This window comes from Oratosquilla oratoria, chromosome 8 (genome assembly GCF_046742065.1).
Source record: "Oratosquilla oratoria isolate Oo_2021 chromosome 8, ASM4674206v1, whole genome shotgun sequence".
NCBI classification, from domain to species: Eukaryota; Metazoa; Arthropoda; class Malacostraca; order Stomatopoda; family Squillidae; genus Oratosquilla; species Oratosquilla oratoria.
Window position 1 is genome coordinate 48,825,369 of NC_134784.1, and position 2,500 is coordinate 48,827,868.

Consider the following 2,500-nt stretch of genomic DNA (forward strand, 5'->3'; position numbering starts at 1 on the left):
AAAAAAACATAAGGTAGATAGATAGATAGGTAGATATAGATATATAGATAGATAGATAGACAGTTAGACAGTTTAGGATGGAGAAAGGAAAGGGGGTGGGGTAGGGGAAAGTTTGGGAAAATTTGTATTGATATGGAAAAAAAATAAATAAAAGGCAGAGGGACAAAAATGTGTTTATGAGGGAAAAACAATGAGATAGATAGATAGATAGATAGACAGATAGATATATAGATAGATAGATAGATAGATAGATAGATAGATAGATATAGATAGATAGATAGATAGATAGATAGATAGATAGATAGATAGATAGATAGATAGATAGATAGATAGATAGATAGATAGATAGATAGATAGATAGATAGATAGATAGATAGATAGATAGATAGATAGATAGATAGATAGATAGATAGACAGACAGATAGGCAGATAGATAGATGTAGGTAGATAGATAGATAGATAGATAGATAGATAGATAGATAGATAGATAGATAGATAGATAGATAGATAGATAGATAGATAGATAGATAAAGAGAGAGAGGGGTTAAAGAAGGACAAAGATGGAGAAGAAGAGAGGTAGAAAGAGCGACTGAGAAGAAGGGAAAGAAAGAAAGAGGCAGATATGCGGAGGAAAGAGTAGAAAAAGGAGGATGAGAGACGAAAAGAGTACTAAAGATAAAAAGAAAGAGACAGAAGGAGAGAAAGGCTGAAAGAGAGTGAGATTGATGGAAGAGAAATAGAGTGAGAGAGAAAGGGAAAAAATAATGACTAATTTATTCGGAATTTCTTAATCAAAATGGAGAATAATTTTCGTGAAATTATTAGTAGGAACTTTAAATTACTAAACATGACTATGAATTATTTGGAATATCTTTAATCAAAATAAGAATTAGAAAGAATATTCATGTAGTTATCAGTAGCGATCTCAAATCATTAATCACTGCATACCTTCCACAGAGTCAGGAACTATGTTTCTATGTCTGAGAGCTCGAAGTGCATCTCCCGTCAACCATATACATAGAATATTAGATCGCATATATCTGGAGTGTACTGTTTCAATGTGGTTCTCGAAATATCTTTAAGAATATTTGCTGATTAAGAAAGGTGTATCAGGATTCCCAAGTTATACGAGAACCACCATAAATATATGAATTTATTTTCCTTATGAATATGGAGACTATGGGAAAACCTTATATTGTTATGCATTACAGTGGAAATTGATGACACCTGGATTAAAAGAAAAAAGCAAAAAAAGCAGTGATTATCAAGAGAGCAATAATGACCGGAAATTGTCATAGTGTAGTTTTAATTTTGTAATAGGTCAGAGCAATTTCACAAGTAGTGTGGATAATGAAAAATATAACCCGTAAAGACGATGGAATGTAGTATCACTTGAAGTTTTGATATTGCGTTTGACATACACTTAAGTGATACTTTATAATGACTGTCAGTTGGTTATCATATATGTTTATTTTTTGTTTGGGTAGATTTTTTTTTCTTTATTACACCTCGTTAGGGACCAAAGGGCATTCATTAGGAATCGTTTACTACTGCAATTAATTTTATGTACGTACAATTAGAGAGAAAGAGAGAGAGAGAGAGAGAGAGAGAGAGAGAGAGAGAGAGAGAGAGAGAGAGAGAGAGAGAGAGAGAGAGAGAGACAGAGAGATGGGGGTGGGTAATTATGGTGTACGCTGCGGTACCTATTGCCTCTCTGGTGCTTGTTATTCGTCGTGGCTCCTGGAGATCGTGGTTAAAGGTGATGGTGTTTTGTTCATCGAGCTGTAGGATGGAGTGCTCCAGTTTCTCTAGTTTGGCCTTCTTTTTAAATGTGTTGATTTTTTTTTTTTTTTTTTTTTAGCATGGCAATCAAGTCCCTACAACCACTTTTTAAACAGTAACGAGCAGGAGACAAGTGCTCATTTGTAATTTATTTTCCAAACAGAGTTCTCTCTCTCGTTCTTAAACACTGCATATATTTCCAGCGTGTCAACTCTAGTCTACAGATTATACGACACAACATAAAAGAACATTATATCGATATTGCTACGGGACAGAAAGAACGCATACAAAGATTGTTGGGATTTTATGAATCCTCTCCCTCAGTTTCTGAAATAAATATCAACATCACTACTAGAATTCCAGAAAACTTAATAAGGATTTTTGTTTATTCAACAATGTATTTACATACATACATACGTACATACATACACACATGCATACATACATACATACATACATACATACATACATACATACATACATACATACATACATACATACATACATACATACATACATACATACATACATACATACATACATACATACATACATACATACATACACATTGACATACATACATACATACATACATGCATACATACATACATACATACATACATACATACATACATACATACATACATACATACATACATACATACATACATACATGCATACATACATACATACATACATACATACATACATACATACA